Source organism: Ochotona princeps, chromosome 5, assembly GCF_030435755.1.
Source record: "Ochotona princeps isolate mOchPri1 chromosome 5, mOchPri1.hap1, whole genome shotgun sequence".
NCBI lineage: Eukaryota > Metazoa > Chordata > Mammalia > Lagomorpha > Ochotonidae > Ochotona > Ochotona princeps.
In genome coordinates this window covers 38309324-38332302 of record NC_080836.1, presented here as the reverse complement: position 1 = coordinate 38332302, position 22979 = coordinate 38309324, and the positions used below count along the sequence as shown (strand labels likewise).

Sequence of the window (22979 nt, the reverse complement as noted above, 5' to 3'; positions counted from 1 at the left end):
AGTAACTCAACCATGCATTCAAGTAGTTTGCATATCCCAACAGAAAGATAGTTTTTACTTACAACAGTATCAAAGGAGCTTTTCAAGGACTCATATTGGTCCTGTTATGGTCATAGGCACACTTCTACAAGACAGTGGCAGGAGAAAATATTTCAGTAGACCTGTTCCACATACATGCTGCTCTAAGATATTAAAGGGGCAAGTTAGCCTCATCTAAAACTCAAGGTATTGTTCTGTATAGAAACCATGGAAGATTAGTGTACCTGAAAACACTTGGAATGTACTGCTCTACACACACTGAATGCTGTATGTACCAAAACATTTAACTCATAAATGCACAACTAAAAAGATCTTTCGCTAGTTCATCCAACTGGAGGTCTAGATGGAGAAAAATACCAGGATGATATAGTGTCTGTGCCTGCTCATTACCTTACTCCCTTCACATCATATGCTGGATGGGGCAACTCCAACCACTATGGACTCGCATGACAGTGTCATAGAAAAAGATCTCCATACCATCCTTCTCAGACTGTCTAGCCAACTACTCAAAGGAACTACTCAGCCACAAATTCACCCTACAACAGTCTTTAGAAAGGAAAATATGATCATTGGTTCTCGCTTCTTATCTTTCCTGGGGCTAAGTAGACTCAAAGTTTTGGCAAGAGAGGGTCTTTCGATGGGTCACTAACAATGTCAGCTGTATGACCACATACCTTGATGCCTTTCACCTGTTTCAAACTATTGTCAATATTCCTTGTCTCCTAAGATCTTTTCATGTTATTCTTGTATGTTGAATTTTTGTGATTTTAGATATTTAGTTCAGGACTTTTCAAGACATTTTATTTCAGACTTGTAACCTAAAGAAGCATATATAAAGAAGCAGGATGTTTAGAACTGAGCTGTAGAGATGGCGAACACAAGGTCAGGAAGGTGTGGCCTCCTGGCAGAGAGGCTCCCTGGCAAGCCAGGTCCCTTCAGAACTGGATTCTACAACCACACTTGTCCACTCGCCTAATTCTACAGGTGTAGGGGGAGGTCTCGAGGGAGAAGCATGTTCTTTCCAAAGGCTAACTGGAATTTTAGTCTGCGTTTCTCGGGTTCCCTAATCCCTTTATATATTTTTATGACTTTATAAATCTGGAATTTGTCACCACATTTTGCTCTTTAACTACACACAAAGCACTTTAAAATAAATTTTAAAAAAATCTCAATGTAGAAGTGCTTATACTCTTTCAGGAGCCTTTTAAACTCTTTCCCAAACTTTACTGTTTTTAATAAATAGCCAGGGCTACCCTCAGTATTTTTGGTGCAAGTACACAGTGATTAATTATGTTGTAGACATACATTGAGCACAGTACTTCGTGTTTTCCAGCACTGCGTCTAACAGCCTCAGCTTTGTGAAGTGGGGGCAATCACAATGCCTCTCTGCCCTGGTTGAAGTCCAAGTACAATGTGGCTGTATTGCCTGACCCATGAGCAGTGTTCTGGGCACTTTCTTCTTCGTTTTTCCACTCACCTTTCATAGTATTTTCCATAGTTTCCATCGTTTTCAAAAATCTCCCTTGGGTTAAAAAGAGAGAGAGAGAGAGAGAGAGAGAGAGAGAGAGAGAGAGAGAGAGGAGACAACCCAAAGCCACGGGACTCTGCACCTGACGGGGAGATCCAGAAGAAGCTCCTGACTGATGACTCCCAGATCGGCTCCGCTCCAGCGGTTGTGGCCAATTGGAAAGTGAATTAGTAGATGGAAGACCTTTCTCTGTCTCTCCTTTCTGTAAATCTGAGTTTCAAAAAAAATTTTTAAAAACTAAATGAAAAAAAAAAAAAAACCACCTCCCTTGGGTAGTCAGTATCTTGGAAATCAAAGGGAATTACTTTCCTAGATATAAAGTGCCACTCATACTTAAATCCACAGTTTGCTACCTCAGATTTAGTGTCTTTGAGAAGTCGATTTCCTTCGCTTCAGTTTCTACCCCTTCTTCATGTTTGTTGTCTCATTCTCAGCTTCAGCCTGGGTGGAAACTGAAGGTTAGAGGATCCGATTCATGTTACCAAAGACATCCCAGGATGAAGCGAGGCGCAGCGCAGTCCTCGAGTCACTTGGCAACGCTTTAAAATGTCCTGCGCAGACCACCTGCTTCCAATTCACTCTGCAGTGCAAGGTCAGAGTTCAAATTCCCGTTCCCTGCTCTCTTCTCTGTCCCAGAATTAAAAAAAAAAAAAAAAGTCTCAGATGGGTTTATTTGAAAAACTAAAATGATTGAAAAACAAAAACAAACAAAACAACCCTGGGCGCGATGGCGAGAAAGGGCGAGGTTGTCACGAAGTACAGAGATCCCTGACCAGAGACTGGACGCATGAGTAATCCTGTACAGACACAAGGCAAGTTTGATTTTCTCCTTTCGCCAAAAACAGAATCGCCTTATGAAGCCCAAAGGACTTAGCATAATAAGGACTTAGGGAGTGTTAACATTTGTCCGATGTTTGATAATTAGTAAACTAGAAATATTAATGCATTTTCTAACGTGAGTACACAAATGTTAATTGCACATTGGACATTGCTCACACTAATATCCCTTCTAGTACAGTACAGAAATGCTGCTCTAGTGTGAGCATTGGTGGTTCAGTGGTAGAATTCTCGCCTGCCACGCGGGAGGCCCGGGTTCGATTCCCGGCCAATGCACGCAACTGTTTTCTTTTCAGAAAGAGAAGCCTTTGATAAAATGAGTCAGAGTTCACATCATTCTCGTAACACTTTTGCTTCCAGTCCTCAAAATGACAATATCGACTTTCACTGTCATCCTTTTTTATTGTTTTTGGAAGCCGCAGATGTAAGCAAAATACACAGATCTTAAAACACGAAAAAGAGCTTACGGCTGTTTGGAGATGCCGGGGATTGAACCCGGGACCTCACACATGCGAAGCGCGCGCTCTACCACTGAGCTACATCCCCCAGCCGAGAGTCAGCTTTCTGCTATAGATACTCATGCAGGCTGCTGGGCACTTTTGTAAGTGCTCAAGATTTCCAAGTTCCTTTTGCCGGCGCCCTGCAGTACCTTCTTTCTTTTGGCCGGCGGGTCTGAACTACTGCCGGAGTGCATCCGTGAGCCCCGCCAGAGGAGAGCAGTGGACGTCCGGCCAGCCCGCGGTGGGGGACCCGGAGAACCCCCCGCCGACGGCCCGGAGCACGAGGGAGGCGGTCTTGCGCCCTGGCGCGGCCCGAGAGGCGGGCCCTGCGGAGCCCCGCGCCGGCCTGCGCCCGCTGCTCCCCGCCCTCCCGGGAGCCCCGCGCGGCCTCCCACCTCCCCGGAGCGCGACCCCCGCCTCGGAGACGCCTCCCTTCTCGTCCGGTGCCCCCAACACTGCCTGTTGGAGCAGTCACGGCGCAGTTTGGAAGATCCCTCAGTTTGTTGTTCAAACTGAAAGGAAAAATAAAACGACACTGCCATCCTCTTTGTGATATATGGATGATGAGAAAGTAGGGTTGGGGAGGATTTCTTCTCCGTTTGGTTTTTCCAGCTTGGGCCAACAGGACTGGTTGAAAAGTGAAAATGGTATCAGAGAACGCCTCCTTTCCTGATCTCTGATCTCCGCCCCGTGACGGCTCAGCGCACCCGGCCCGAGTTAGCACCTGCCCACAGACCTGTTCCCTCTGCCCCGCTTGTTGGGTGCTAGGTGATCCACGAACCGACTGGCTTGAGTTGTCTGACCCCTCCAGGTTCCTGAAGTTGCTTCCGCTCTGGGCGGGTGAAAGCTGGGCTGTGGCAGCTGCAGACACTGGCAGGCTCAAGCGCCAAGTGTGGGTTACCGTCCTCACTTCCAAGCCACCTGGAGGGCTGACCCGACCGTGAGGCAGTGAGGGCCTGGAATTCCTCTGCCTAATTCGCTCAGAGCACCCCTAGATAAAGGCAGTGGTCAACAGGTCCAAGACCAGAGCAGAGAGAAGTTTCAAAATCTCTTAAGTAACCCCTAAACTTCATTATCATAAACTTCATTATCATAAACTTCATTATTCTGGTTTAAAAATAAATAAATAAATTACTGTGTTTGCTGGCAGTGATTTGAACAAATAATGGCTCCTAATCAGATTTATTTTTAACAAGCCTCATACTGAGCTAATCCAGCTATAAGGCAGAATGTCCAAATAAAAAAGGCTCCTCAGCGGACAGTCCTTGAGGCGCTCTGTTCAGGGCTTGGCTCCCAGACCAGCTCCTGCCCCTGGCCTGCGGCCTCAGAACATGCGCAGCCTCAGTTGTTTCTGGGTCAGGAAATGAGGACCGAGGCATGTGTCCAACCCAACCCAAGGTTTACATCACTCACGTCTCTCTTGCGTGCTGATTGTGGAAGACGGCTGTTTCTGTTTCTGGCCTTGCGTCGACATCCTCTTCAGGATTCCGTTTCTCGTAGCACAGCATAGTTCTCCATCACCCGAGGCTTTCAAAAAGTTGCTCTTCTTTCCCCTCCTCTTATTATTCTTTTTCAATTTATTTGAAAGTCACAGTTACAAAGAGGGAAAGGAGGAAGTTATTCCACCTGGTGGTCCAGTCTGCCCGTAGCTACAACAGCCAGGGATGGGCTGGACTAGAGTCAGGAGCCTGGAGCTTCATCTGAGTGTCCCACACAGCTGGGACCCTGTGTTTGGGCCATCTTCTTCTGCTTTTCCAGGCCCTGGGCAGGGCACCATTAACACATCTTAGAGAGCTCAGCTGGACCTTCCTGTACAACTGAATTTTCAGAGTTAAGCTCAGACAAGGCTCTGAAATGGTCTCTCCTATTGCACAGACCCTCCGTAGGTACCTGTGTGGTGCATCCGATCGAGGCAGAGGCTGGATCTGCAGCTAGCACAGGACGTGAGGTTGATTCAGGGCTCTAAAGCAACCGGAGGATGTGAGATGAGTATCAGCCTGGCTTAAGGTAAGAGAAAAGTTCTAACTTGGTGGCTTTTTCAGCCACTTTGGCTAATGGGAAAGGTGAAACAGGAGAGCTATACAGCAGGCTTAGGAGTTTTTTTCAGAAAAAGGATCACGTTTATTCTGTATGCAAGTAAAACCACTCCGATATGCTTGAAGCTGTAGACAAACTGAACCAATGTCCAAAATCATAAAACATTTTTTTAAAAAATTTGATTCTTGTATCTGCCTCACATCCTTATTGGGTGTGGGCCATCTCCCCTAAGCTGAGCTTCTCTTGGTCACACACCTGCAGCCATTCACAAGGACCGACTGTGGCCCCCTTTGAAGCTGGCGACGCCTTCAGCTTTCTTGTTCAGCTCTTGGCACTCCTGCTCCAGCACTTGCTGGGAACTCCTCCCCCAGGCTGGCAAGCTGGGACATTCCCTTCCCATCCAGACAGTGATTCTTATCGCGGGCTACTCATTAGAAGCACTGGGGGGACATTGAAGCACTGTTGATGCTTGAGCCCATGCTGGGACCAATGACATTCGATTCTCTAGAGATGGAGATAGGCAATATTATGCTGTAATTGACAAAACTTCAATGTATTATATAATGATATGGTTCCCACTGTGTAATAATGACAGTAGTCAAATCGATTTACATAGCACCATTTGTGCTGTACAATAGATCCCTGGTGCTTGGTCATCTTATAACTGAAAGTGTATGCCCTTTGAGCAACGTTTCATTTCCCCCACAACTGCTGTCTTTGTTCAGCTTTCAGATGATGTGGACAGCTAAAGCTGAGGATTGCTACTACAGGACTGTGTGTTGGCATGTCAACAGGAGATGACTGGTATCAGGTCAGCAGTGCCTTCAGCCTTGACTATGCAGCCAGAGTAGCTGGTGGCAATTCCTGGCCTTGTCGCCCTTCCCGAGGGTCCATCACACTGTGGGTATCTCCTTGTGCTCGCCTAACAGCAGAGCTGGTGGAGAGCTGCTGCTGTGAGTAATGGCAGGAGAAGTATCTAGAAAGTATTTCTGTTCTTTGACCACCTGTTGCCAAGGAAACCATAACCAAAGGAGGCATTGGGCTTCCATAACATGTCAAGGAAACGCATTGCAAGAGAGTAGTAGCTGTTGGGTCAGGCTGCAGAGGAAATGGTGGAGAAACTCAGGCAGCTTGTGTGAAAGTTGGAGAGAAGGTTCTTCCTGAAGATAGAGGCACCAAGGCACAAAGCCAAGAATTAAAATAATCCTATTTAGAGTTGGTGACATTCTTAGAAAATGTGTGGACTGAAACCACCATTGTAGTGGTATTATATGAAGCTGAAGTTCTGAAATCTTTCAGGGAAATTATTTCCATGTGTCTTTTATAGTAAAGTAATGTTATGTAAATTAATGACAGCCATTGTCTGTAAAAGTTTAGTTTTATTGTATTGGTATAAATATTTCCAAATCAATAAATGAAAAACAAAAAAAAGAAAAAGAAGTTTTCAGAATGCTTTAAAAATGTGACCTGTAGATTTCACCCCCAAATATACTGATTTTGTTGATTTGAGAAAGGCCTAGTCATGGAATTTTAAAACAAAACAGTATTTCTTGAGCAATTCTTCTAAAAACTGTATTTATTATTTTGAAAAGCAGAGAGAGAAAGAGTGGTTTTCCACCTTCATTGCCTGAATATCTGCAACAGCCAGGGCTGAGCAAAGCCACGCTGTTTCTCTCACACAGCTGGCAGGCCCGCATGTAGCCAGACCATCCTCTGCTGCGTTCTTGGTGTATTAGCAGCGAGCTGGAGCTGAAGCAGAGCAGCCATGACTTGACTGTCAATCAGATATGTAATGCAGTGTGCTAAGGGGCGGTCTATGCTCTGTGCCACAAGGCTGCCCCCTCACCCAAGCAACTCCAGGATGTAGGTGGAACTAACATATTCGAGTGCATTCTTCTGCAAGGTCTTTACTCAATGTGGAAACAGCCAAGGCTGCTTCTGAAAATGGAAGACTCGTTGCCTGGAACCCCTCTCCCTCAGGGATTAGCACTGCCAGGGATGCAAGAAACCACCTCACTTCAGTTTCTCCACCTAGTTCCTTTATATAAAATGCAACTGGTACAAACAAGTGTTTAAGGGCTCAAAGCGGGCATTCTTTCATTTTAAAAAATTATTTTGATTTATTATTTTTTACATGCCTGGAGGGTTTGTATGTTTTCCATGAACACATATCATTGTATATATTTGTGTGAAACAAGATGATATTTAAAGACATTGATTCAGTGTGTACCGATCAAATCACAATAATTAGTATTTATGTCTCTTTATCATTTCTTTATGTTTGCGTCCTTCCGCTCTTCCATTTTCTCAAAAATATAACATAGTTTTCCTGCGTTGTAGTTGCCTGATTGTGCTGCACAGCACTAGAATATATTCCTTCTATCTAACTGTGAAAAAACAAGCAACTCTTTATCTCGAATATTCTCTCTCTTCCACCCCACATGCATATTACATAAATAGACTCCTCAAGTGGGGTGGCCCTGCTGATTTGCTGGTGGTTAGAAAGTTTCAAGAAGGCTGGAGCAGATGGTTGGGAGGAGAATGATCTGCGCTTGGCTCCCGAGAATGTCTGCGGCTTGTGGCTACTTGGATAAGAAAGAACTGGATTGTTTTAGTCAGTACCTAAAGGAGCAAGCAGCTTTTTGAAATGTGTTATTTTGCTTCTTGGAGTCCTATTAGTAATTCTTCATCACCACAGTTAATTATCATTAATAACAACCTAACGACCAAGAAAGCTACTTACTTTTAATTCAAAGAAAAGTTAATAAATATTAGTCTTTTTCGGTAAGTACCCCAAAGTGCAAAATTACAGTGATCACAATTCGCATCTAGGATTTGAAGTATTTATTGAACAGTAACTTGGATCACACTTGGAAATATTAAAATTCTATAATTTAGATTCTGATTATAAGTAGATGGGAAAAGAAAGAAATCTCCCCAAGAGGAAAAATTAGTTGAAGAGGAAAAGAGATATTACAAAAGCACATACATCTGAAAACTATCACTGGTCATCTAGTTTAAGAAAAAGTGTTCTGGGTCCAGCCTGGTAGCCTAATGGCTTGATCTTTCGCCTTGTACACATCAGGATCCCATGTGTGCACTGGTTCGTATCCTGCTACTCCACTTCCCATCCAGCTCTCTGCTTGTGGCCTGGGAAAGCAGTAGAGGACGGCCCAGGCCTTGGGACCCTGCATCCGAGTGCGAGACCCAAAAGAGGCTCTGGGCTCTAGGCTCTGGGCTCCTGGCTTTGGATTAGCTCAGCTTGGCTGTTGTGGCTACTTGTAGAATGAACTAATAGACAAAAGATCTTTCTCTCTCTCTCCTCCCTGTAAAATCTGCCTTTCTGATGAAAATAAACAAATATTAAAAAAAGAAGAAAAGTGTTATAACACTAGAAGGAGAAAAAATAACTTATCTTTATGAGATATTAAACAATTTCCCAAATTAAGACGATCTGTTCAAACACAAGAGTTTTTGTAGTTTTTCTAGAACTAGCCAATTCATAAAATAGAGATAGAATACAGATTTTCTCATAATGTTCTCTGAATTCTCGGGTTGTGGTTTATTAGCTCTCAAGTATAGCTACTGCTTTTTGTGTGTGAGTTTCCTGTACTTCCACAGTGCTCACTGGGTTCTAAGCAGGTATAAAGCACATGCAGACTTATCATTGGATGTAATAGAATGATGAAAAAGGTACTTAAGGGTAAGTGGGCATAACGCACCGTACTGGGCTGATGAAAACGCTCCAAGAATGGGTGATGGTGGTGGTTGCACAACTGAGTAAGCTTTAAAAAATTTACTTCATTTGGACGCTTAACATTGATGACTTACGATATGTGAACTGCTAACAAGGTGAAAAAAGAGAGGAAAGAAGTGGAATGTGCTAAATGTACAAAAAAGGTAAACAACAATGTTAGGGAAGGGGGAAACGGAGGATTAAAAACAGTGGTTTCCCACGAGTGTAGAAGGAAAAGGACAAATTTTTGTTCTAGCAGTAAGGGAACTACTAATTTTTAAAAAGGATTTATTGTGTTTTTATTTAAAAGCAAAGTTACAGAGAGGGGAGATAGATTTTCTATCAGCTGGTTCATTCCTCAAATGGCCAATGTGAAGCCAGGAACCAGGAGATTGTTTCGGGTGTCCTGCTTGTGTGCAGGGGTCCAAGGACTTGAGCCATCCTCGTTGCCCTTCTCAGCCATCAGTGTGGAGCTTGAACAGAAGTGGAGCAGCCAGGGGCTCCGTGTGGTAGCCTGGCAGCTAAAGGTTTCACCTTGCATGCACCAGATCTCATATGGATGCCGCTGCTAATCCAGCTCCCTGCTTGTGGCCTGGGAAAGCAATCAAGCATGGCCCAAAGCCTAGAACCCCTGCACCCTGTGTGGGAGACCTGGAACAGGCTCTGGCCTCCTGGCTTTGGATCAGCTCATCTCTGGCCATTGTGTCCACTTGGGGAATGAAACAGTGGATAGAAGATCTTCCTCTGTGTCTCTCCTACTCTCTGTATATCTGCCTTTCCAATAAAAATAAATGCAAGTCTTCAAAAAGAAAAGGAGTAGCCAGGACATGGGCCAAGGGCCACGTGGGATACTGGTGCTGCAGGAAGATGCTTAGCATTACTATGCTATGCTCCCAGCCCCAGGGAATCATCTATTAACATCATAGGTAACATATGTGTGGAGTAGTGAATGTGATGGGGTTCAGCCAGGTGATAACACCCCATCGCAGTGGGCAGATATGACTCCATTTGAGGTTTCTTGATGTAAGCTATGAGTGTAGCTAATCTCCTCTGTATACTCTTGCTAGCTGATTGGCTAAGGTGTGAGCTGAACTTAAGTTGACTGGATACTTTGTATTGTGCACCACTTAAATTGAGGATGATTTAAAATGTGCACCCCTAAAGAATGTGGTCCACTGATTGGATGCTTTGAGAAAAATCCCTGGCTGTTGCACACCAATGGGAGTGTAAAAACCCTTGACTTCAGCTGTGTGGCCGGGTGGTTCTTGGAGTTAGCAGAAAGTGTTGTCACCAAGCATGGCTAATAAATACTGTCCTCTGTGCACCCTATGCTTGTACCCAGCGTGAGCTCTCTCGTTCTCCGTAACAATGAAGTAAAGCCAAAGAGACACCAAGATAAACTTAAGCACAATGAAACAAATTCTGTAATGGAGCTTTGTACTCAGGAACAGTAGCTTGCCTAGGTTCACACAGGTGGAAAGGTGGAAAACAGAGGTCAATGAAGGCTTTAGTGCAAGGATAGAGAATGCTATCTAAACTGTGTTAGAGATGGGTCACTGCTCCAATATCTGTTCTCTCTCCTATGACTTATGACTTTTAGCTAGCAAACGGGCTCAAGGAATTTAGACACTTTTACTCTCACTAAATATTAAGGTGGAGGGACAGGCAGATCTTCCTTAAGGGCTAGTTCCAGCAGAGGAGAACTTCATTTACTCTCATATCTCATTAGCCCTAACTCGGTAATATCATTGACGCTAGCTGCACAGTGAGAGATGAAACTTACAAGAAGGCTACATCTAGAATGTGGCAGCTGTTTAGGTTGCACCTGTGCACCCTGAGCAGCCTGCATCTGAACTTCTTTAAAGAATTTTTTTTTTTAACTAGCTAATTGGAGGTCTCTGTTTCCCACAGCACAATCTGAATTTTGATGAATAAAAATATTTCTCTCTGGGACAAAAAACTTTTTTTGAAGACTTAGAGAAGGAGAGACAGAGAGAAAGGTCTTTTACCCAAGTGGTTCACTCCTCAGATGGCCACAACACCCAGAGCTGATTTGATCCGAAGCCAGGAGCCAGGAGCGAGGAGATTCCCCCTGGGTCTCCCACACAGGTGCAGGGTCTCAAGGCCTTGGGCCATCTTCCACTGCTTTCTCAGGCCACAAACAGGGAGCTGGATGGGAACTAGAACAGCCTGGACATGAATCGGCACCCATGGGCCCGGCACTTGCATGGGGAGAATTGTGCCATCGTTCCAGGCCCTCTGGGACAAAATTAAGCATATAAATATACATGCCCATGTGACCCAAACATACAAGAATGAGAAGTGGTATTTGTCAGTTTTATCGTAGTGGGTTAGCACTCCATAGGCAGGGCCAATCAGGTTGGACACTGGCAAACACTGGCAGCATCGAATTTTCTTTTTTACTAGTCCTAAGATAGGATATAGAACCATGGTGCTAAGTTACCACCAAGAGACAGGGAGGTACAGGCCATACTCTTTTTCCACATTTCTTCTGTTGTTCTGTCTTCTCCTACTGATTAGAAGAAAATTAAGAGAAAAAAGAACCAAAAATGTGGCTTTGGCTTCAAAAGTTGAACTCTTCATATACTGTGCCTACCATCTTAAGACAGTTATACTATAAAATGCTTAAAAAGTGACAAACAATATAAACATAAACTTTATTTTTTGTCACTCTTAGTTTAAAAAGCGACTGCCTTCATGGCACTGCTTTTATTTTCACTTGGGAAACTAGAAGAGAACTAACACTAAATATACCTCAAACTTAATAGCGTTTATGTAAATATTCTATGGAAATCCAGGGAAAAAAATCCCATAGCTCTGCAAATAGAGTTATATAAAACACCAATTCAAATACTGTATTTGAAATGATTATTTATTTGAACATCAGTGTGACGTAGAGTGAAAACGATGTTCCATCCACTGGTCAACTTTCCCAGTGCAGCAGTGAGGGCAGAAGCCAGGAATGCCCTCTGGGCCTCTCACATTGACTGCAGGGCCCAGGCACCTAGGACATCTCCAGTTGCTTTCCCAGGTGTATGAGCAAGGAGTTGGATCAGAAACCAAGCAACCAAATCTTGAATTGGCACTCTGGTATGGGATGCTACCATTGCAAGCACGGGCTCAATCCATTGTGTCACCACACCATCCCCAGTATTTCTTGTATTTAAAAAGATAGATTTATTTATTTGTTTGTTTGTTTATTTATTTATTTTTATTATTATTATTATTTTGCATGAAAGTCAAAGAGAGAAACCGAAATCTCCACCTAATGATTCATTTCCCAAATGGCTATAGTGGCCAGAGCTTACTGAAGCTGGGAGCCAGGAGCTTCTTCAGGGTCTCCCATGTGGAAGCAAGGGCTCAAGGCCTTGGGCTATCCTCTGATGCGTTCCCAGGTTATTAGTGGAGAACTGGATTGGAAATAGAGCAGCTGGGACATAAACCAGTGCCCATATGGGATGCGAACACTGACGGCAGAGGGTTTCGCCTGATACGCTGCAGTGTGGGTCCCATCCCAATATTTCTAATGTAATATATAAGTAATAATGGCTAAAAGAGAAATATATATCTATGATAATTCCAAGTTTTCTGGCTTGAACAATTACATACAGGATAGTGTTCTTCATTGAAATAGCAATGAAACAGAAAACTTCAGCAGGAAGAATGAGTTTTAGAGGTGGTCATAGCTCTATTTTTATTCACTTCTTCCAAGGGAGATGTGAAGTAGATACTAATATAACTGCTTTGGAGAGGAGAGGTTTGGCACTGAAATATATGTTTGGAAGCACTGTTACAGAAAAAATAAAGTCAATAGCTTTGATGGGCATGTTTAGAGTGTGAGTTGAAAGTAAGACAAGGAAAGACTGAAAACCTAGCTTTGAAGAACTCTAACACTTGAAGGCCAGAGGGAGAATGAAGAAGCACGCCCAGGGAGAAAGGAGGACACTGGACAAATAAGAAAGGGATTCCAGTGGGGAAAGAATGCTTCCAAGGCAGGCCAGTGTTTAAAAAATGGCACCCAAGAAGTCAGGTGAAACACCCCAGCTTTACAATGTTATTCCATTTAGTAACATTGGTTACATTTAATAGCAGTTACTGGCTATAAGTTCAAATGCTATTTTACCTAATGAATTCTGTGCAATTCAAAGTCATTCTCCTGGGAAGTCTTCCTGTCTTTCTGCTGTTGAAAGAACTATTTCATGCTCTTTATCTTTTAATGGCTGTGTTAAAGAAACAATTTCCCAAGAAGCCATTTCATCTAGAGTTCAGTGAGATCCGAGAAATTAAGAAATGACAAGCCATTTTTCTCAAGGGACTTTTGTGTTTCCTTTTTGTCACCCATGTGTTGGCTACTCAGTGGTGCATTTTTTCATGGTGCTATAATCTGTTTTTGTCCTTGTTGTTGTTGCAGTTGTTCTAAATCATACCGGTTGTTGACCTTGTTTCATGGCTTCTCAATTATGGAAATGTATATACTAATGGAGTACTGGGGTCCACCATATACAGATGTGGGGATATAATTCCTGTTTCCAGATGAAAAATAGATTCCCAATGAAACTGTTGGACAAGTGTAGACAATGGAATGCTGGACTGTCAGGATACACTTAAATAAGATACTGATGGAATTGTGATTCCTTATGAAGGACTATACCACTGTAGTAAAATGGGGAGAATCTGTCAGGGGGTGGGAGTTTTTTTGTGGGGGGAATCCAAGTCTATATGAAATTGTACCACATAATTCAAAAATTCAAAATAAAAATATATAAAGTAATTTTAAAAATGACAAGAGATGCAAATAGCTTTAAAATACTGGGGGGGGGGGTGGGCAGGGAGTTACAAAGTGGAATGGTTCTTTTGTTCTTTTCTGCTCCTAAAAAGATTACATTTTTTTTTCGTTTATTCATTTCTTCAGTAGCTGTTGAATATTTACTGTATGCTAGACATTATGCCTGGGACTGAGGATAAAAAAATGACAGAGTTAGTGCTGCCCCTGCCATCTGTATTTACAGTCAGAAGACAAGGCAGTTAAATATAAAGAAGATATCAATAATGTGAAAAAGAATATAGTAGAAGGAAGTACTAACCCCAATGCCAGCACACACAGGAGAATCACTCAATCCAGTCCTAGGGGTTCTGGGCAGGCTCCTGCAAAGACACAGAATATGAGTAGCAGTTATCACACTGCAGATGAGTAGGGGTAAGAAAGGTGAAGAAGGGCATCCTAAACAGAACAGTAAATTATACAATGACCCACAAGCCAAGAGGACCACAATGGTTTTAAGGAAGCAAAAGAAATGGTGTTGTTTGCGGGGAGGGATTGCATAATCCTGTGTGCCTGCTCTCATCCACACTCTGCCAAGAAAGACTTGAAGCTGAAAACAGGCAAGATTTAGTTTTTGAAGGAACTTGTAAAATCAGATGAATTCATAGAGCTAGGAGGAAGAAACAGACTTCAATGGAAGAAAACAAAATGAGATTTGTAGAAGAATCATTCTGGCTGTAACATACAGAACATATGGGAGGGAGGCCCAACAGGAAGCAAGGAGCCCACTGTGCGCTTCCTCTTGGCGTCCTGCAAAGGCATGGTAGACTTGGCTAAGAGATGATGAATTAGACACCAGAGCTATGCAGTGAACGGTAGGAACAAGCAAGGAGGTACTTCAGAGAGGTTCTTGGAAAATGGGATAAAAATAAGTTTATTTTGGTGAAAAAGTGTTGAAAACCATGCATATGAGGATTCTTCAGAAATCCCATAGAAAATATACATTATGAGAAAACAACACATATTTTAAAGATTTTTCTTCAAAAAGCTTTTAATTCTAATTTCTACAAACTTTTCTTTTTACCAAAGCATTGATTGATTGATTGATAGATTTGGCAAGGGACACAGAGAGAGAGAAAGAGAGAGAGAGCGCATCTGTCTTCTGGTTCACTGCCATCATGGCTTTTGAATGGTGATCAGTGAAGATAGAATGTGTCATTAATATTTCTATAACTACGTGCTGAAGTGATCACACTTTTGACATTTGGATTAAGTAAATACATGATTAATTTTATGGTTTTTACTTTCTTGTGGCTCTTGGAAGACTTAAAATCCCACCTGTGTAGCAGACATGGTGCTTGTATTGGACAGTACAGGCTTAGGTTCTTTGCACGGGAAATGGGGAAAATCACATGGAAGAAGAGCCATGGGAGAGATGACTGTCAGAACTTGCATGTGAAGAATAAGGAAGAGGAAATGATTCTTCCCGAGCTTCTGACTTGAGTGACTAAAAGAAGGGGCGGTAGATTGCAGACAGCCTCGCAGCAACAAAGACGTTTTTGGTTTGTTGTTGATAAAGAAGAGGCTTTAGTACATTTGCATGAAAATATGAAACTTGCTGCTAACGTGTCTGGGAAGCAGTGGGCCCCTGTCACTCACGTGGGATGCCTGAATGGGGTTCTTGGTCCCTGACCCAACTCTGGTTATTGTGGGTGTCTGAGGAGAGAAGCAGAGGAGGGATTGTTGATTCTCTCTGTCTTTCCTTCCCTCTTGTGACCGCACCTTTTAGATCCATCCATACATACATACATGCATGCATACATATATGCACATACATAACTTTAAAGATGACAGGACTGAGGAAATGAGAAGCTAGAGACATTCATGAGGACACGTGTTTTCAAAGAATGGGGAAGGGTATTTATTTTTTAAAGATTAATTTGTTTTTATTACAAAGTCAGATATACAGAGAGGAGGAGAGACAGAGAGAAAGATCTTCCGTTTGATGATTCACTCCCCAAGTGACTGCAGTGGCTGGAGTTGAGCTCATCTGAAGCCAGGAGCAGGGAGCTCTTCCGGATCTCCCACATGAGTGCAGGGTCCCAGGGCTGTGGAGCGTCCTCCAATGCTCTCCCAGGCCACAAGCATGGAGCTGGATGGGAAGCAGCACTGCCAGGATTAGAACTGGCGTTCACATGGGATCCTGGCGTGTTCAAGGCGAGGACTTTAGCCACTAGGCCACCATGCCGGGCCCCAGGGAGGCATTATTAAAAGAAGGCAATGGTTTTGTGTGTTTTTTTTTTTAATTGGAAAGGCAGATATACAGAGAGGAGAAGAGGCAGAGAGGAAGATCTTCCGTCCGATGAATCACTCCGCAAGTGACTGCAGTGGCTGGAGCTGAGCCGATCCAAAGCCAGGAGCCAGGAACCTCCTCCGGTTCTCTCACGTGGGTGCAGGGTCCCAAAGCTTTGGGCCGTCCTTGACTGCTTTCCCAGGCCGCAAGCAGGGAACTGGATAGGAAGGGGGCCGCTGGGATTAGAACTGGTGCCCATATGGGATCCCGGCAAGTTCAAGAGAGGAGGAGGAGAGACAGAGAGGAAGATCTTCCGTCCTATGAATCACTTCCCAAGTGACCATAACGGCTGGTGCTGCCCCAATCGGAAGCCAGGAGCCAGGCACTTCTTCCAGATCTCCCAAGCGGGTGCAAGGTCCCAAGGCTTTGGGCCATCCTCTACTGCTTTCCCAGGACATATGCAGGGAGCTGGATGGGAAACGGTGCTGCTGGGATTAGAACTGGTGCCCATATGGGCTCCCGGCGCGTTCAAGGCGAGGACTTGAGCCGCTAGGCCACGGTGCCGGGCCCTGTGTGGTTTCTTTTGTTATTTATTGGAAGCACAGAAATATATCATCTCTTTTTGATTTCTCTAAAAGTATGGCTCATCTAATTAGAATCACTTGAGATGTTGTTTAACATGCAGATAGCCAGGCCCAATAACCAGACAAGCATGCCCTTTTGACCTGAGACTCATGAAACTTTTAAATAAGCAGCTTAATTAAAGTTCTTTTAATAACACTTTTGTTGAGATAAAAGTCACATATTACAGAAATTACCACTGAGAAGTGTCCAAATCAATGATTTTTAGTATATTTACAACATTGCATGAACGTCACCGTACTAGGCGAGGAAAGCATTCCATGGAAGTTGATGTTCTGTACTCAATGTATAAAGAATTGCCTACACTAACCTTGAGTTTAGAGATGGACAAAACACAAATCCGTGCATGCGATCAGTTCATCTACTTTCCTAGCCCTGATAACCTTCGACTAAATAAATGTCTTCTACTTTATAAAAGGGCTAGTAGGCACGGTAGAGAATGGAACTGCCACTTGAAGAGAAGAGTGTGGGATTTTCCTCTGCCCTGAAAATCCCGCAAGCCCCAGCCTTCTCTTTTTAGCCTGAGTTTGTAACGAGCTTAAATCATGATTAGGTTAATCATGAGGTTCCTCAGCATCTCCTCAGGCTTATTTTCTACTCTAAAGGTCTTTTTCTCTCCTTTAGAATTCAAGATCAATGCAGCTTCCTATTATCTCTGGACACAACATGCTTTTCAATGACTTATTGACATTTCAGTTGTCAGCTCCACTGTTGACTCAGGTCCATCTCTGTTTAGTCAGAAGAAAAACACTTCGAGACAAAAACACTTCATTGTTCCCATCCCGGATAAGGTGCAAGCCAGAAACAGCCAAGGCCTGGGAGAGGGTCAGGACTCTGGGCTGATGTTGAGAAGTACTTTTTTTTTTTCTTTACTCTGCGAGGAGGAAAAACTTCTGGAAAGAGTATATTTAAGAAACCAGAGAAGTTTCTTTTCTGGTTTTCAGAGCTTTCTTATTTATAGCGAGGGATATGTATTGAACAATATGTTCCTTTGTGAGTTTTATCTATGCATTGTATTTGTGTGCGTATGGGTGTGCATGTGAGAGAGACTGAGACCTCACTTTTAATATTTTGAAACAGATAGTTACTCTAGAAGTCCTGTCCACAGCATCTGAGTTTGATTATGAGAATAAAAAACAGCGGAAAATTCTCACAACCACGTTAGAAGGATTAGAGCTAACCTTGCTTTTTATAGATGAGAAAAACTAAGTTAATTTTGACCTAAAACATGTTTTCTTGCTTCCCTTAGGGTAGATGGTTGCACCTTTAAAGCAAGTTACCTCTATTTAAGTTCAGTACTCAAGTAATAATTATTATTTCCAGGAAGAGATCCAAAGGCTAGCTAAGACCTAGCCTCTATTGATAGTTACGTGTTATGGCTTCCAGATCGTGTTATTAAATGAACGTGGAGTGCGAGTTATATTTCAGAAATGGCTATTTCCCTCTGCTGTACACAAAGATTATTAATTCAGTACCAAGTTCAAACTGTCTAGGAGTAATTTCTAGATCCTCAGGAGCTCTCTCTCTGGGAACACTGTTTGAACTGGTGGTGATATTGCTACATATAGATCCCATCTTGGTTTAAAGCACAAGCCCCCCAAACATTACCCTTGTTTGTATGTCTTGAAGCAGCCTCCAGTTCCAGGAAATAGTGTGTCATGATGCTCTTGACAATTTTTGGTTGCCATCAACTACATCACAAACTTTAACACTCAGCTTTCCCAGTCAGCCTTTCCAGGGACCCAACTCACCTCTTTCTGTTTGGGTTTCCATGCTGACATTTAGAAAAACAACAGTCCCTCAACTCATAAAGCCCTTTTGGTATGTTCTGTACTAATTTAATATTGACTTTATCCTAAAAGCTCCAAAATATTTTAAGGATCCCCCCCCCTTTTTTGCAAGATTGAGCTTCCAAGCTTGTATTTTTTAAATGCTTCCAATTTTTTTTTCTTAACATATGTTACATGAAGTCTGTCCTATTAACAGAATCCACTCTTCTTCCAATCCAAATAGTAAAAAGAAAAAAAAAAAGGAAAGAAAGAAAATTCAAAGATTTGGCCTTTCAGATAACATTGCTAGGTTTTAGAATTAATTATGTTCAGCAGAAACCATTCTGTTTAGTTTAGTTTCTCCCATGTCTCTTATCTACTTATATAATCCTCAGCAATGTTGAGTTGAAATAGTTTCTGGAATACCCAATTTGCTGTGTATATGAATCGGGACATATTTCTTTTCACTCATGAGGAAACTAAAAGATTTCTTAAAACTGAACATAGCCATTTAACATGTGATTCCTGCGTTTTAAAAAACAACTCTGGGTTCTGTCTTCCACCCAGGAAACTCTAAAACCGATAGGGACTGATAAATCCGAACAGCAAATAAAAACATTTTGAAACTTATTATTGTGTGAGATTAACCACTTTGATGCTGAAATCAGATGGTCTGGGATTGGATCTTGATTCTCCCACTTCCTTGGTGTGCAACTGTGGAAAACTTTCTATGTGCCTCAGTTTAGAGAAGAGGAATAACAAAAAGTAAACAGATTAAATAGTAAGTATATGTGTAAATCACATTGAAAAGCATCAGACATAGGGAAGTAATAAGTATTATTTATGTATATACAATTGCAGTAAAATATATAGTTCAGTTACAATAATATGGACACTGTAGCATTTAGAAGGCATATACTTGCTGGCACCCAAAATAGTATACTTAATAGCACACCCAAGATAATCTGAGGAGGAATTTGAAACAAGCTCCTTCCTCTTTAGTCAAGCATTCAATTTCTATTTGCTGTTCATTTTAATTGAACTATTGTTTGAAGTTTTACTTCTTGTCCTTGATTTTCAGTATGTGCCATAAAGAAATTGTGTTACAGGAGGAGATATTTAAGAATTCTTCTGTGCCTGTTTTTTGTTTTGTTTTGTTTTTGTTTTTGTTTTTTGATGTGGGGTGTGTGTGTGTGTGTGTGTGTGTGATTATACACAGTTTTGGAATAAGTTTCAATGAAATCTTTTCCATATGATTTTAACTGATATGAGCCACAATGATTTTGGAGTTCGACTGTGACATATGTTTCAGAAAATGTTGAGTATATTTACTTCTTACAATGTGGGACAGAGCAGCTGTATTGCTTGCACTCACTAGTAAGGCCATTCATAAACTCTAACTAGACCTTTCAGAGTCTCCTTGTTAGGAAGAAGCTGAAACAAGTTCCCAGAGTGTAGTCCAGCATCATGCGTTCTTGATTGACTTTGTTTAGGTCAAATGAAGCAGTCCTCTTCCACTGGTAATGATCCAGGTTTCATGGTGGAAATTTCCATTCAACAGTTGTTGAAAGTCATAAGCTATAACAAAATATTGTTTGTACCCTAAGGGAGAATTTAAAAATTCTAGTAGTTTAACTTCAAAGAGGTAAAGCTGTACAGGTATATATGTCCAGAGGATATGTCCCTTGATATCAATGCCTGCCTTCATTCAGTCAGTAGTAGGATCTGCATGAGATTTTTTTTGTTTTGGGAAGATTATTTCTAAGAATGGAAGAGATACTGCATCCACTGGTTCACTCTCCAAATGACCTCACATAGCACATCGTCCTCTGCTTTCCCAGGTCCCATCCAGCACCTGTAAGGGATGCTGCCAGCAATACACCACAGCACCAGTTCCCCTCAGCTTTAAATGAATCCAATTCTCTTATGTCCCTATGCTGAAGAACTTAATAATTGCTTGTTTGCCGGCTTTCATTGTTCCATAGTCCAGCCATCTAAGTCAGCTTCACATTCCTGAGCAGACTTCAGGATTGGCCTTCTTTTTGCTGAATATTCCATGTAGTACAACCATCAGAACAGGGATACTTGCTCCAAACTCAGACTCTCCTGATGTCAGGTACATGGTGGTTTGTGTCACTCCTCAGTTCATCTGCGAGGTAGCATGAGCAGCAGACCACCCAAAGGAAGTGTCCTGTGTGTAGCCAGTTACAACCCATGCCTGCAGGGAGGAAGTGACACACTCAGATAATAGGAACAAGAAGATCCAGAGTAATGTTTACAGAAGACTTCTCTAGTGTGGGACGCTGGGGAGGGGAGGAAAAAGGAGAAAATTCAATCAGGCAAGATAGCTTTTTTTTTTTTTTTTTTTTTTTTTAATTGTAAAACGATGAATGTGGCTGGGCATGTTGTGGCATAGTGGATAAAGTCACTTCCTGTGATGCCAGCATCCCATCTGAAGTCAGGTTCAGGACCTGGCTGCTCTATTTCCACATGCATGGGAGACTGGGAAGAAGCTCCTGGCTTCTGGCTTTGGCCTGGCTCAGCCCAAGTGTTTGCGGCCATTTGGGGACGGAATCTCTCATTCCTCTGTCCTTCCCCCTACCCCCCCGTAACTGTCTTTCAAACAAATAAATCAGTATTTTTTAAAAAACACAAAGTTGGATTGTAAGAATGCACACTTTCTGCAGTAAACCTAAAGCTCCACTAACAGGTCAACTCTTATAAAACAGGTAAACACTGTCATTTCTGGCTTTGACACTCTAACAGAAGAAGGGTGAGAGTAGTGATGCACATTTACACATAATTTAATGTACATTTCCAGACAATCAAGGGATTTTTTTACATGGTTTATAAAAATGTTTTATGTATAAGATATGCAAAGTGAATATAGATGTTTGTACTTAACTTCATTCGTCAATATTCATAAAAGTGTTTACTTTTTGTGTGCTTCCAAATGTTTCAATTAAAATTTGAGGGGAAAATATGAAAGAATCACAATGTTAAAATTTAAAATTATACACACACTTTTCATAATTTTCATACATTTTCAGTGTTATGACGCACATACAATACATGCACTTAATTCTAATAAACATGACAATTATATATGTCTTTATAAATCTAAGCAGACTTCCATTTCTCAAGGCAATCAAGTTTACACATCAAGAAATAGTAGCTTTTCTGTTTCATTTTTCGTTTGATTTTTTTGTTCTTTAATATAATAATAATTATTACTTTCTACCTATAAGGTGATGAGTTCTTTACGTAATGAAGTATTAAACCTTATTCCGTCACCCTGATTCTCCCCAATCAAGGGATTTTTAATTTACAATTTTAGTTGTAAGTCCCCTAGAAATTTGATTTAAAAATTAAGACAGCCTTTTTGCAAGGCATGGGGATGCTACGTATTAATCTGCCATTTGGGTTACCTGCATCTCACACGAGGATGCTGGCTAGTTGGCTTCAGATCCAATTTCCCACTAATGTGTCTCCAAAGGAAGTGAATGACAGCATAAGTTCATGGGTCCCTGACACCCATATGTGACAATCAGATGCAGTTCTGGGCTCCTGAATTCTTCTTGGCACAGCTTCTGCTATTGTAGACATTTGGGACGTGAATGAGTGGGTGGAAGATTCTCTCTCTTTCTCTCTCTCCCTTTGCTTTTAAACTAAATAAAAGCTAACAAAAATTAAGGTAGCTTTTGCTTAGCTCAGATTTTTAAACTGAACTATCTATTTCATCCAAAGAACCTTTGATCATTTCAGAAATAGATCCAGTGTTGCACTGTTTGTTATCCTTAAGCTATCAATAACATATAACCTGAAATTTGTCTACATGTATGCTTTCACTAACTAAAAAAATAAACAAAAATTACAGAGGCATCTAGGCAGGTTGCATGCAAAGCAAGAAACATCAAGCTGGCTTCGCAGTTCTCCACAGGAACTTCCTGAAGCAATGGGAAAACATGTAAAGAGTTAAAGGGAAAAAAGAAACAGGAAAGTCTATTTAGACAGCCTGTCTTACACTCACGAGGACCAAAGAGGACATTATTATATAGGATCCTCTTAGTAGGGGGAATGTTCTAGAATTATAACCTTAATAGCACACAGATAATGTAAAATCAGGAATAATCCTACTTACTAATTAACTTGAAAATGTGCTGTAAGAGACAGGTGTGTAGTGTGGTGATAAACACACCCTCTGGACCCAGTATCAGAGTGTCTGGCTTGGAGTCTCAGCTCTACTCTGAAATTTACATTCCTGCTCATTGCTCACACAGGGAGGCTGGAGTTAGGTCCCTGCCACACACCTGGGAGGCCCAGCCTGAATTCTTAATTTTCACCTTCAGCCTGGTCCAGCCCAAATGCTGTAAGCATTCTGACAGTGAACCTGAAGATAGGAGTTCTGTCTCTTTTTACCTCTCTTTCTCTTTTATATAATTTATTATTCTTATTATTTAAAGTGATATTAGGGGCCCAATGTGATGCTCAGTGGCTAAATCCTCTGTAAGTGCCGGGGTCCCCTGTGGGCATCAGTTCATTTCCCAGCTACTCCCTTCCAGTTCCCTGCTTGTAGCCAGGAAAGTCAGTAGAGGATGGCCTGAAGCCTTGGGACCCTGCACCCATATGGGAAATCCAGAGGAGATTCCTGGTTCCTGCTTGGTTCCAGCCGTGGTGGCCAGTTAGGGAGTGAACCAATGGATGGAAGATCTTTCTCTTTGTATCTCCTCTCTCTGTAAATTTGCCTTTCCAATAATGAATGAATGAATGAATGAATGAATAAAATGTACTATCAGATTAATTTTGAAATTTTGA

The 22979-nt window shown here is 42.0% G+C and overlaps 2 non-coding genes across 2 annotated transcripts; one reads left to right on the top strand and one right to left on the bottom strand.

Annotated features, from left to right (window-relative positions):
- The first annotated feature begins 2609 nt into the window (after nt 1–2609).
- TRNAG-GCC (transfer RNA glycine (anticodon GCC)) lies at nt 2610–2680 on the top strand. The gene has a single exon. It is a non-coding gene; the product is annotated as a tRNA-Gly (tRNA).
- Nucleotides 2681–2878: 198 nt separating this feature from the next.
- On the bottom strand, nt 2879–2950 carry TRNAA-CGC (transfer RNA alanine (anticodon CGC)). The gene has a single exon. It is a non-coding gene; the product is annotated as a tRNA-Ala (tRNA).
- Nucleotides 2951–22979: the final 20029 nt, after the last annotated feature.